Genomic DNA, 14129 nt, shown 5'->3' with positions numbered 1-14129 from the left:
GTACATCATGATCAAGTGGGATTTATCTCAGGGATGCAAGGGTTCTTCAACATCCGCAAATCAGTGTGATACACCACATTAACAAACTGAAGAATTAAAACCATATGATCCTTTCAATAGATGCAGAAAAAGCCTTTGACAAAATCCAACACCCATTTCTGATAAAAACCCTTCAGAAAGTGGGCATAGTGGGGACCTACCTCAACATGATAAAGGCCATATATGACAAACCCACAGCTAACATCATTCTCAATGGTGAAAAGCTGAAAGAATTCCCGCTGAGATCAGGAACAAGACAAGGATGTCTGCTCTCACCACTACCCTTCAGCATAGTTCTGGAAGTCCTGGCCACAGCCATCAGAGAAGAAAAAGAAATAAAAGGAATCCAAATTGGAAAGAAAGAAGTAAAATTATCACTATTTGCAGATGACATGACACTATACCTAGAGAATCCTAAATACTCTACCAGAAAACTGTTAGAGCTCATCCATGAATTTGGCAAAGTCACAGGATACAAAATTAATACACAGAAATCAATGGCATTTCTATACATTAACAATGAAAGATCAGAAAGAGAAATTAGGGAAGCAATCCCACTTATCATCATGCCCAAAAGAATAAAATACCTAGGAGTACACCTACCCAAAGAGACAAAAGACCTGTACTCTGAAAACTATAAGACACTGATGAAGGAAATCAAAGATGACACAAATAGATGGAAAGACATACCATACTCTTGGATTGGAAGAGTCAATATTATCAAAATGACTATATTACCCAAGGCAATCTACAGATTCAACACAATCCCTATCAAATTACCAAGGACATTTTTCACAGAACTCAAACTAAATATTTTAAAGTTTTTTTGGAAGCACAAGAGACCCAGAATAGCCAAAGACATCCTGAAAAAGAAAAATGGAGGAGTTCCCGTCGTGGCGCAGTGGTTAACGAATCCGACTAGGAACCATGAGGTTGCGGGTTCAGTCCCTGCCCTTGCTCAGTGGGTTAAGGATCCAGTGTTGCCATGAGCTGTGGTGTAGGTTGCAGACGTGGCTCAGATCCCGCGTTGCTGTGGCTCTGGCATAGGCTGGTGGCTACAGCTCTGATTCGACCCCTAGCCTGAGAACCTCCATATGCCGCGGGAGCGGCCCAAGAAATAACTGAAAAAAAAAAAAGAAAAATGGAGCTGGAGGAATCAGGCACCCTGACTTCAGACTATACTACAAAGCAAGAGTCATCAAAAACGTATGGTACTGCCACAAATACAGAAATATAGATAAGTGGAACAGGATAGAAAGCCCAGAATTAAACCCAGACACCTACAGTCAACTAATCTATGACAAAGGAGGCAAGAATATACAATGGAGAAAAGACAGCCTGTTCAATAAGTGTGCTGGGAAAACTGGACAGCCACATGGAAAAGAATGAAATTAGAACACTCCCTAACATCATACACAAAAATAAACTCCAAATGGATTTAAAGACCTTGATATAACACCAGATATAAAATTCTCAGAGGAAAACACAGGCCAAACACTCTCCAACATAAACAACAGCAACATCTCAGATCCACCTCTTAGAGTAATGACAGTAAAAACAAAAATAAACAAATGGGACTTAATTAAACTTAAAAGTTTCTGCACAGCAAAGGAAACCCTAAACAAAACAAAAAGACAACCCACAGAATAGGAGAAAATCTTTTCAAATGAATCGACTGAAAAGGGATTAATCTCCAAAATTTATAAACACCTCCTACCGTTCAATACCAAAAAAAAAACCCCATCAAAAAATGGGCAGAAGATCCAAACAGACAATTCTCCAAAGACATATGGATAGCCAAAAAACACATGAAAAGATATTCAGTATCACTCATTATTAGAGAAATGCAAATCAAAACCACTATGAGGTACCATTTTACACTGGCCAGAATGGTCATCATCAAAAAGTCTACAAACAATAAGTGCTGGAGAGGGTACGGAGAAAAAGGAATCCTATTACACTGTTGGTGGGAATGTAAATTGGTGCAATCACTGTGGAAAACTGTATGGAGATTCCTCAGAAAACTAAAAATAGAACTACCATGTGATCCAGCAGTCCCACTCCTGGGCATCTACCCAGAGAAAACCATGACTCGAAAAGACACATGTACTCCAATGTTCATTGCAGCACGGTTTACAATAACCAAGACACGGAAACAACCTCAATGTCCATCGACAGAGGAGTGGATCAAGAAGATGTGGTACATATACACAATGGAATATTACTCAGCCATTAAAAGGAAAGAAATCACTGCAATTGTAGCAACATGGGTGGACCTAGAAATTATCATGCTAAGTGAAGTCAGCCATGCAATGAGACACCAACATCAAATGCTATAACTGACATGTATAACATTTAAAAAGGACACAGTTAACTTCTTTGCAGAACAGATACTGACTCATAGACATTGAAAAACTTATGGTTTCCAAATGAGACACGTTGGGGGGTGGGGGATGTACTGAGTGTTTGGGATAGACGTGCTGTAAAATTTGGTTGTGATGATTATTGAACATCTATAAATGTAATAAAATTCATTCAGTAATTAAAAAAAAAAAGAAACAAAAATGCAACTGGTAAATGAGAAGACACAGTTGAGGACACACCCTAGAAACTCAAACAAAAGAACAGAGATGGAACATGAGAGAAAGCCATATGGCCTATCTGGAAGTCCAAGTCCAAATAACCAAGAGAGAAAATGAAGGGGAGGAAGAAGTAATCGAAAAACACTTTCCAGGTCTGAGGGAAGTAAGTTTCCATATGGAAGGGGCCTTCAAAGAACCCAGCATAATGAAGGCCTTCTCACATCAAAACCTGTCCCCCAAAAAACTTCATATTGCTAGAAATAGGGATCATAAAAACTGTCAAAGGAATGATCCAAATCTAGAGATAAGGCATGTCTACATACAGTAGTATAGATAAATGACAATAATAACCAAGTAAGTACAGCAAGTTTAATGCAATCCCAGCATTTAAAAAATAAAGATAAATAGATCTGTATATGTATAGAATAAAATTCTAGAAGAATGTATACCAGTTAAGTTTGGTTACCTTTGGGCATTAAGATTATATAGCACATTTACTTCTCAGTTCCTTTGTTTAAAGGATTGTTTGATTTTTAATATAAGGTGCTTGTGTTATTTTCTTCCACAGACTGATTTTCCAAAAATAAAATTTTAAACTAAAGAATAAAATAAAAGCTTCCGGAGTTCCCATCGTGGCGCAGTGGTTAACGAATCCGACCATGAGGTTGTGGGTTCGGTCCCTGCCCTTGCTCAGTGGGTTAAGGGTCTGGCGTTGCCGTGAGCTGTGGTGTAGGTTGCAGACACGGCTCGGATCCCACGTTGCTGTGGCTCTGGTGTAGGCCGGTGGCTACACCTCCGATTCGACTCCTAGCCTGGGAACCTCCATATGCTGCGGGAGCGGCCCAAGAAATAGCAAAAAGACAAAAATAAATAAATAAAAAATTAAAGCTTCCAAAGAGAAAGAGTTAGATATCAGAATGGCTTTCAACTAAAAGATTACAAAACAGTGCTTTCAAAATTCAGAAGGAAAATGATTTCCAACTTGAATTCTGTAACCTGCCAAATTATCAATCAGGAGTGAGTATAGAGTAGAGACATTTTGGAATTCTCTTGTGGCACAGTGGGTTAAGGATCCTGTGTTGTCACTGCAGTGGCCCAGGTTGTTGTTGGGGTGTGGGTTTGATCCCTGGCCCAGAAACTTCCACAAACCAAGGTCACAGCCAAAAATTTAAAAAAAAAAATTTTTTTTTTTAAAGAATAGAGACATTTTCTGGAGTTCCCATCGTGGCACAGTGGTTAACAAATCCAACTAGGAACCATGAGGTTGCAGGTTTGATCTCTGGCATTACTCACTGGGTTAAGGACCCGGCATTGCCGTGAGCTGTGGTGTAGGTCGCAGATGCAGCTCGGATCCCGCGTTGCTGTGGCTCTGGCGTAGGCCGGTGGCAACAGCTCCAATTAGACCCCTGGCCCGGGAACCTCCATATGCTGTGGGAGAAGCCCTAGAAAAGGCAAAAAGACAAAAAAAAAAAAAAAAAAAAAAAAAAAGAATAGAGATATTTTCAGAAATGCAGCATCTTAAAAACTTACTTCCTATGTACCCTCTTAAAGAAGTTACTGAAGGATGGGATGTGCTCCATCAAAATAAGGGAGTAAATTGAGAAAGAGGAATGGAATTAGAAGTCATCCACCCAGCACAGGACAAAGGAGAAGGGGAATTTTCAGGTGGACAGAAAAGAGAAAACCAGGAAACCAACTGTACAGTAGCTGAAGAGGAAAACCAATTCAGAGAAGAGTAGCAGAAGAGAAGTATCTAGGCAGAGTGACTCTAGAGGAAAAAAATGAAAGTGGTAGATTATCTGACACATTTGATTGTGCAAAGGGACATTATATAGTTGTACAGAAGATTTCAGGGAAGTTTGAAGAACACCAAACAATATTTTAAAAGCAATCAAGTGCAAGAAAAATAAAACATCATACAATTACCTCCTTTAAGAACTATTAAAATTTTCTCTCCCTAATATCTCTTGACAAATTATACCACTTTTCAGACAGTAAGCATTTTCTGTCTTTTATTTTTACTTTGGGGCTAACAAAATTTCCCTCAGAAGCATACTAAATATATATGCCATAAGACATGATAATTTGACATTATAATTTTAGGCAATGACACACTTGCCAATTGATTCAATAGTTTCTAGTCAGAGACTAAGTTATTGGACCAATGTGAGATACTATGTTTGGATGAGCCACAGAGGCTGTGTTCTGCAAGGGATACCAAGCAAGAAAGACCCTCTACAACACCTCGGTCTATTAGGTGTGCACACTCTTTCCTTGTGTTTCCAAAGCACTCTCATCTCCAGCCTGTATTTAGTCCTCGAAGGGTTTTACCATACTCCAATTTTTTTTTTTTTTAACATCCTCACCCATGGCATATGGAAGTTCCCACGTTAGGGGATGCACTGGAGCCACAGCTGCAACGAATGTATGCCGCAGCTTGCAGCAGTGCCAGATCCTTGACCCACTGAGCTAGGCCAGGGATGGAGCCCACATCCTCATGTGGGTTCTTAGCTGTGTCAGGTTCTTAACCCGCTGAGCCACAACAGGAAGTCTATACTCCAACTTTGAGCACAGCTTGAGTGAAAGATATCCAAAACATTTGGTGAAGAAAATGGTACAGTAAGAACATACGTTCCAGAAAAAGATTCTTGAAACAGTCATGCACTTAAAAATACTCTTCCTCCTTGGGTAAATGAAGTAAGCCTTGATTATATCACATTGTATATATGATACATGTGTGTGTATATATATATATGTATATACACAGATACACTATTACATGTACATGGTATATGTGTATTTGTATGTAATACATTGTATTACATTATATACATGATATAATATATACATATACACATTGTATAACACATACATTATGTAATATATACATTATAAACATTGTATATATGCAATATACTTTATGTAATATAATATACTTTATGTAATATATACATATATAATTATATAATACATTATATGTAATGCATGACATATATAAAATGCATATAAAATACATATACAGACAAACTGTATTTACTGTCAAGTTATTGTGTATTATTTTTTTAAAACTTGCTTTTATTTGTTGATTTATTTTTCTGCCTGAGTGAATTGACTGGGCACCTTGGGTTGCATTGGCATGCATCAGTATTTTTCCTATGAAAATTAATAGAATTTTTTCTTTCATTTAACAGCTTTTCACTTAGTGGCAGGGTTTTCAGTGTCAAATTAAAATCTATCAAAGGAATGGGTATTAAGGAAAGGAAATGTAAATATGCTATTTGGCTAAGCAGTAAACAATATTTACATGGTGCCGATCATGAAAACAACAAATATGAATTTAATAAAAGAGGCAATTTAAGCCACATGGGGAGGGTGGGAGAAGAATTGTGTGTGAGAATGCTATAGCGGAGTTGAATCTTCAACTTTCTTAGTAGGAAGTCATGTCATGTATATAAATCTGGAAAATCAAGACTAACAATACAAACAAGTGACTTTGAAAAACAGAAGTAAATGCTAGAAGCAGCATCTAAAAGGGTTAAAAGTGGTTGCCTCTGGAAACAAGGACTATGGTGGAGAGGGGGCAGGGACTCTTTATTATAAGCTTCATAAGACTGTTTGACTTTTTAAAGTAGGCAATGACTTTGATAAAAATGTAAATTATGTTTTAAAAGGTAATAAATATTCATTGGAGAAAGCTCAGAAAGTACAAATATGGAAAGAAAATAAAATAAAAGCCATTCATGGCATATCAACCCAGAAAACCACTCAGGAAACACTGGTTTTGAGTTTTGACTCTTTCTACTATGCATACATATATGCATATTTTTAAGTAGGAGATTGTGTTGTTAATATTGTTTTGAAACAGGCATTTTTCCTGAAAAGTAACTGTGGGGAAGTTTTCCATATCAGTATTCATCTACTGTGTCATTTTAATGGCCGCATATTCCCCACTCTATGGATATACTATAATTTATGTAATTCAACCCAATATTAACCACTAATTATTCAATCAGCCTAATTCCTCCAGCAAACAAATGCAACTTTAGCTTATTTTGCAAAGATAGCAAAAAGAAGAATTTTCTCCTCTCTGGGTTCAATTGTCTTCAATAATTTCTATTTTGCTTTACTAGCAAATGAATGAGATTTCACTTGCTCCAAGATTTTCCCCTGACAATCTGCACTGTTTCCTTTTGAAATTCTCGTCCATTAAAATTGCAAATGGGGAGTTCCTATTGTAGCTTAGTGGGTTAAGAACCCAACTAGTATCCATGAGGATGCAGAATTGCTCCCTGACCTTGCTCAGTGGGTTAAGAATCCAGTGTTGCCATGAGCTGTGGTGTAGGTCACAGATGTGGTTTGGATCTGGGGTTGCTGTAACTGTGGTGTAGGCTGGCGGCTTCAGTTCCATTCATCCCCTAGCCTGGGAATGTCCATATGCCACAGATGCAGCCCTAAAAGCAAAAATAAATAAATAAGTAAAAATAAAAAATTGCAAATGGGATGCCTACATGGTAGATGGCTGTTCTTGCCTGCCAGTGTCCATTCTTTTGTCTTTGGGTAACAACACCTCATTGTCCTTTGTGGAATTCCTACTCTTTTCCACCCACAGTGATCGACCCATGTAGTTTTGGTGAAACTGACCCACCTTCCAGTCTAGAAGTTGATTTCAGCTTATTTCTGATTCAGGGGTGGTCGTGTGCACAGAACTGATTGAAGGAGAGTCAACTCCAAAACTTTTATTGGAAAATTTAGGGGAGAGGAATTCTCTTTCTTCTCACTGGGATTGCTGAACTCAGAAAAGTCTAGGTCTAGGGTGGCTGTAGGCCATTTGCCATTACAAAAGGGGAGGCTACCTTAGGATAGAGCCAAAGAAGAAGAAAGATGAACCAAGAGGTTCAGAAAGACAGATTTCTGCTGATACCTTTTGTGCACCTGGATCCAGCACTGCCTGTTTGGTGTTCTTAGCCAAACAGTTGTATGAATTAACATACTTTCCTTTTTTCCCTTAAGCTCTTGAGTTGGGGTTCTCCCATCTGTAAGTGAAGGTGTATGTTAATAACATAAAGTCAAATAACTCAAACAGAATAGAATACCGTTAAGGTGAAAATTAAAATGTTTCCTCCTTACCCCCTCAATTCTCAGTTTAAGCTCCCCAGAGGCAGTCGCTCCTTACAGTTTCTTACATATGTTTTCAAAATGTATCTGTGCATTTACAAATATACCAAGTTTTGAAGATATATTCTCTCTATAGTATCCTGCAACTTGTGTTTTCTACTTCACTATGAGGTGAAGGATACCTTCCTTCACCACAAGTGGACATTTAGTTCATTTCTCCTAAGACCTTCAAAGGATTCAACCACATGGACATCCTATATTCCCACCAGTCCTTTACTGTTGGCCATTTAGGTTCACCCAGTTTTTCCCCATTAAAAATAAGCAGTGCTGAGCATCCTTCTTACATAGTTATGTGAGGCAAATCTGCAATGCTGAAGAAGCTGGTGCTTCTGGTCCCTCATGACCCAGACCTCTTCCAGGGCACACATTTAGGTGGTTTAGTGGAAGGTATATAAGTAGTTGCTAGCTGCACGGTCTAAGAGTAGCTTCCAGAAATATTCCTTCTCCTCTCAGTGCCAACTCACAGGGGTCCAGATACAAAAGCACAGGGTCATAGATCGTGATTCATTAAAAGAATGTGTGAAGGTAATGGGACAGAATTATTTAGGGAGTGGAAGGAAAATGGTCTGAAATGCACAGAGCCAGGAGCTTGTCAGCAAAAAGTTCTTCCAATCAACAGAGGCATGAAAAGTGTTTTGTTCTTTACCAAAATCTGTCAGAAACCTACTTGATAATGCAGCATGTATATACAACTATAAATGTAGTGTGTTTTTTTCTTTTTTCAAGGGGATCATGGGGAATAGGATTTATCAATATTTCTGTCTTTGCTGGGCACAAATGTGTGCAAGTACTACAAATAGTATGTTTGTGGGAAGTAGCATGTTTTATGCATCAAAGCTGTCAATAATAATAAAGGAACAAATTTCAATTCACCATGCTATAGGAAAGACAATTATCTTATTCTCTTTATAAAAAAAATTTCAAAATTGTCATATGAATAAGGAATGATCAAAGACTATGCAGCCAAAAATGACATGTTGGGGAAAAAACATTATAGGGCACATCAGGCAGTAGATTAATAAAAAATTATATTACTTTTCTGAATTTCATGATTCTTATGGTATTTAGCAGCTTTTTAGAATTCGTAATTTTTGTAATTTCTTTTCTCATTGTAAATATTCACTTTTGTGCCTGACTTGTATTTGTAATTTTTTTTAAAGAGATGCTCTAAAATTGCATGAGCTTCAAACTCTACAAAATGTGGATTCATATCTGCCTAGGGGCTGAACATATAGTGTCTAGGGCCAGACTGTACAGCATCAAATCTCAGGTGAGCCATTGCTATAGACTAAATGTTAGTGTTCCCCCAAATTCCCCCACCATGTGAGGACAAAGTGAGAAGCTGGCCATCTATGAATCAGAGAGAGAGCTCTCATCAGAACTGGACCATGCTGGCACCTTGATATTGGGCTTCAGGCTCCAGAACTGTGAGAAATAAATTTTGTACTGCTAATAAGCTATCCAGTCTATAATGTTGTTATAGGAGCTCAAGATCAAGACCATCTCTGTAATACTTGGCAGGTTACTTTGCTTCTCTGAGCCTCAGTTTCCTCATCTGAGAAATGGGGATACTAACCTCAGAGGGTTGTCCTGAGGATTAAATGAATTAATACCTGTATAGAACTGAGGACCCGGCAATCAGTAATTGTCAATAACAACTATGGTTGTATCTTATGCACTTGTGCAGATATCTCAGAAGGATAGATTCCTAGAAGTGTAACTCTGTCAATTTTAATGAAGAATGCCAAACTGCTCTCCAAAAGTAATGCCAGCATATCTCCTACTATGTACTTAGTGACATACAGCAGAGCTGTGAAGCCAGGAAGCCCATCCCAGATGAACCTATGGCTATGGTTCCTACATCATCCCAGGCTTGTCCAATTCCCTGAACCTGTCCAAGTCAACTTGGTCAGTGGCTGCTGCAAATGGTGGGCCCTGCCCTCAATTAACCCATCCTGAAAATTCTATGAGCAGCTCACATTTACCAAGCATTCCCCAGCAGATAAGAACCAGGGAATGGAGCAAGAATACAGGTCTTCTGAAAAACTAATGCACTTCCCACTGTACTTTGTTGCCTCTTAAAAATCTTCACATTAACAAAACATACTCTTTAAAATAAAAAGTACTTTTTTTTTTTTTTTTGCTATTTAGGGCCACACCCATGGCACATGGAAGTTCCCAGGCTAGGGGTTGAATCCAAGCTGCAGCTGCTGGCCTACAGCACAGCCACAGTAATGCCAGATCTGAGCTGCATCTGCAACTTACCCCATTGCTCATGGCAGCGCCAGATCCTTAACCCACTGAGCGAGGCCAGGGATTGAACCTGTGTCCTCATGGATACTAGTTGGGTTTGTTTCTGCTGAGCCACAATGGAGACTCCAGAAACATATTCTTTTTGAAATGAAATATACCCTTTTCTCCAAGTTAGTTGTGAAGAGCAAGCATTAAGACTGCATTATATACTGCATTATATACTGGAGTTCCCTGCACAGCAGTGCCACTGCTGTGGATTAGGTCACTGTTGTGGCTCAGGTTTGATCCCTACCCTGGAACTTCTGCATGCCACATGCATACCCCCACCCCCACCAAAAAAGACTACATTATGTACTAAGAGTACACTTCTTAGAAAAATAAATTTAATTGCAGCCTCTTGATTCAAATCAAATCCACTCTGTTTTAAACTTTCAATTAGGGTAAGATATAGCTGCAGAGAATGTGCTTTACATCCTAATTTGAGCTTTAGATGGCAGCTCTTTTTGTACTTCTCTATGTTTAAAAACCTACCTTCCCATCCCCCGGCCTTGTTATCTTTTTGACTTGCCAAACAAATCTTCTCCAAAAAATAGAACTGATTAAATGCCTAAGGGAAGGAAGTGAAGATCTCAAAATTAGTAGAGTCTGTTGCCACATGTTCAGGCTAATTTAACTTTTCTCACATGACAAATTAGAAAGGAAAAGAAAAATTTGCATAGAAGGACAGTTAAGAATCAAATAACTAGACGTGTCCTCACTCCCAAATAAGGACAGGATTCCATAGTTTTCATATGGACAGAGTAAGTTTCTGGCATGCAGGAACTAATGGGTGGATGCTTTTGTCCTCCAGTGTCAAGTGAGAGCTTCGTCAGAGTGAGGATCAGCCCACATGAGCTGTGCCTCAGGCCTTCTCTTCCCTGAGCTGGGCTAAGTACCATGTTACACGCTGTTTAGCTTATGGAATATGTGAAAATGCCCAGGGTCTATGAAAGTTCAGTCAAGTCTAATGATAGATAGATAGATAGATAGATAGATAGATAGATAGATAGATAGATAGATAGATAGATAGATAGATGACAGACAAATCAATGAACAGCTCCTCATCAGGATTTATTTGAATATGCAACACAATAGCTCCCAGGCCATCTTCTAGCTCACTAACCCTGGTTATTTCCTGTGACCGTTCTCTTCCTCAGAGCTCTGAGAATGCTAAAAAGACCTGCTCTGCAAGTAGTTAGGGGAGTAAGTTTTTAACATGTAGGACTTGATCCACTGCAGTGTATTACTCCAGCTGCCACAGGAAGTTTCTTTCTCTCCTTGGCAAAGCAAAGGTGCATACATGTAGAGATGCCCAGCTACTAACAGTCTTAAATTAGCCAGAGATTTGCCTCTCAAAATGAGCTTTATGAGAGCTCAAAGGTCAGTTAATCCTAAGTAAGAGCCGGCAAATTCCCTGCCTGGTGAACCATAAGGAAAGAGAGGATATACAGTGCAGTTGGACGTTTTGAGCATCTGGTGATAGTATCAACTGTAATTTTTAAAATAATAGGTAATAGAAATTGACTCTGGCTAATTTAATTCAAATGAAATGCATTTACTGAAAGGATTTGTGATCACATAGAGAATCTTGGGAAAAGCTACACATAAGAACTTCATCAAGAGTTGGAGCCCCAATAGCTCTGGGAATCTGGGAAGCAAGAATCCAGTAGCTCTGGGAAATAGCCAGTACATCAAAGAATTGCCTTTGAAAAGGGTTTTGCAAATTATTTTCCCATCAGTTTTCTCCACCTGATTCAAATTGATGGGTGAGAACATTTGATTAGGCCAAACTTGACCCCAGGGACACAGAACACAAGGGACACAAGTCTGTGTATGGTGTCACAGGAGTTATTCCCCAAAGGCCAGCTGCTATTATTTTAAAAAGGCCTAAGATGTATGGGTAAGCAAAAGCAACAGGAATTCATTAGACTTAGATTCTGTCTATAACCTAAAGAAAAGTGTATGCCTTCCAAAGGTTAGGCCTACTTAACACATGAAAATCCCCGTGTTCTGTTTCCAGAAACTAAAGATTATACACAGGAACAAACTTTCCCCATCCCTACCTCACATACCTACACCTTTGAAGGAGGTAAAGGACATGGGCTATGTACAAGTGAATGGCCAAGCACTGTGAAGTCAATGCCATGAGAGGGAAGCGCAAGGTGTTATGGGAACACATAGTATGGGCACTTGGCCTGACCTGGGACTCAGGGAGTGGCAAGAGGGGAGTCAAGGGTGGGTGAGAAGTTGGCAGTCTATAAAGAAGAGTGGGATATCTGAGGGCAGGACATCTGGGTAGCATCTGAGGAGTACGTGGTACCTTGGAGGGGTGCCCAAAGTGGTTCGGGTACTCAGGAGCATAGGGATTTGGATTAAATGATTGGCCCCAATGCTTCTCTCTCTACAGAAAAGGATGAAGAGTACTTCTTTCTGCATTGACTTTGACTTGGCCATGAAGTTGGTGGACGTGTGGGTGTGCCAATCTCAAGAGGCATCTTAAGAGCCTAGGTCTTAGGCACTAGGTGTTCTACTCGCCTCTCTGAGTTTCTGCCACTGCCATAAGAACATGCCCAGGCTCTCTGCTAGTCCAAGAAGGATGAAAGACACATGGAGCAGGGCTTTCAGGTCAGTCTCCAGGATGCTATCTAAAGGCAGAGCCACTCAGTCAAGCCCAGTCTAGATCGCCCAACCCTCCCCCAGCTACCACAGCCTAAAGCAGAATTGCTCCAGCTGACCTTCAGATAGTGAGAGTAAATGATCGCTGCTTCAAGCCACTGAATTTGAGGGTGGTTTGTTACGTGGGATTACTGGGACCAGGGCTGAGGGATACCGTGGTGACTATGAAGAAGGCTGAGCAGGGACTAGAGAGGTAAGCAGAGAACTAATCCTTAAGGACACATTCATTCTCTTAAGCTCAACTTTTATCTTAAGGGCAATGGATTCTGTTGAAATACATTAAGTAGTGAAGTTACGCCACCAGATCTCTTTTTTAAAATACTCACTCTGGAAGTCTGCAAGGTGGACAGAGTTGGGTGGGGGTGGGGAGGTCAGGAGGGACTCTTGTACAATTTTCTGCACTTCCCAGGAATGTATGAGAGTCCCACCTGTTCCACAATTTTACCAACACTGGCATTGTCAAATTTCACATTGCAGTCATTCCAGTGGTCGTTCACTGTTAGCTCATTATGGATTTAATTTGCTCTTTCTTGATGACTAATGAGGTTCAGTTCTTTTTCATGTGCTTAGATATTTCTGTGTCTTTGAGAAGTGGCTAAGTCTTTTGGCTATTATTTATGGTCGATTATATTATTATTATTATTGCTTTTTAGGGCACCTGTGGCATATGGATATTCCCAGGTTAGGGGTCGAATTGGAGCTGCAGCTGCTGGCCTACACCACAGCTCATAGCAACACCGGATCCTTAACCCACTGAGTGGGGCCAGGTATCAAACCTGCATCCTCATGGATACTAGTGTTCTTTACCTCTGAGCCAATATGGGAATTCCAGATTGTCTTACTGAATTGTAGGGATTCTTTATATATTCTAGATTCATTGTCAGATTGCATAACCAAATATTTTCTTCTAGTGTATGAATTTCATATTGACTTTTTTTCACCTGTGTCCATGGCATGCAGAAGTTCCCAGGCCAGGGACTGAACCCTAGCCACAGCAGTGACAAAGCCAGGCCCTTAATCTGCTGAATCACCAGGGAACTCCTCCTATTGACTTATTAAATGATATCTTTAATGAGCAAAAGTTTTAATTTTTATAAGATCCAAATGATTAAATTTTTCTTTTATGGCTAGTGTTTTCTGAGAAATCTTTGCCTTTCTCAAATTAGGGATGATATTCTATTATTTTTTAGAAGTTTAGCTTTTAACTTTAGGCTTATGATCTATAGTGAACTAAGTTTGGCATCTGTTGAAAGGTGGTGTCAGGATTCATTTTTCCCCATATAAATACCCACTTATTTTGGCACCTTAAAAAAGATTTTTTTCTTTCTCCATTCAATTGCCTTAGCCCTAATATAAAAACATAGT

Source organism: Sus scrofa, chromosome 2 (genome assembly GCF_054392235.1).
Source record: "Sus scrofa isolate SSC_HxYL_T2T_F1_AM1 chromosome 2, Sscrofa_HxYL_maternal_Yorkshire_Landrace_v2.0, whole genome shotgun sequence".
In the NCBI taxonomy this organism is placed as follows: Eukaryota; Metazoa; Chordata; class Mammalia; order Artiodactyla; family Suidae; genus Sus; species Sus scrofa.
This window is presented reverse-complemented; position numbering follows the sequence as displayed.